Raw genomic sequence first — 568 nt, 5'->3', positions numbered from 1 at the left:
CTCCCCTTGGATGCTATAACCATATGGGCTCGTACCATGCACGATGTTGCCTCGTTAAAACCTCTCTAGGAAAACCAAAAACCCAAGGTGGGAAAAATGGAAACCATAGACAGGAAAAAGAGTACAACGCATGATACTCCCCCTGATGAAGGCATCACTGAAGATCCTTCAGCCGGCGCATCCCTATCTGATGAACCAGCTTCCTGAACGTTGAGGTAGGCAGAGACTTGGTGAAAAGGTCGGCTGAATTGTCGCTTGATCGAACTTGAACTACTTGAACCTCCTTTGCCTTCTGCAAGTCGTGGGTGAAGAAGAACTTGGGCAGGATGTGCTTGGTCCTGTCTCCCTTGATGTATCCTTCCTTGAGCTGAGCAATGCACGCTGCATTGTCTTCGTAGATGATCATTGGCTCCTCCTTCTCTTGTCCCACGGCCAGACCACTCTCTTTTAAGACATGGCCGGTCATGTTCCTCAACCAGACAAGCTCCCGGCTTGCCTCATACATGGCTATGATCTCGGCATGATTGGATGATGTGGCCACTAAGGTTTGCTTAGTAGAACGCCAGCA

Source organism: Brassica napus, unplaced genomic scaffold (genome assembly GCF_020379485.1).
Source record: "Brassica napus cultivar Da-Ae unplaced genomic scaffold, Da-Ae ScsIHWf_366;HRSCAF=581, whole genome shotgun sequence".
Classification (NCBI taxonomy): domain Eukaryota; kingdom Viridiplantae; phylum Streptophyta; class Magnoliopsida; order Brassicales; family Brassicaceae; genus Brassica; species Brassica napus.
This window is presented reverse-complemented; position numbering follows the sequence as displayed.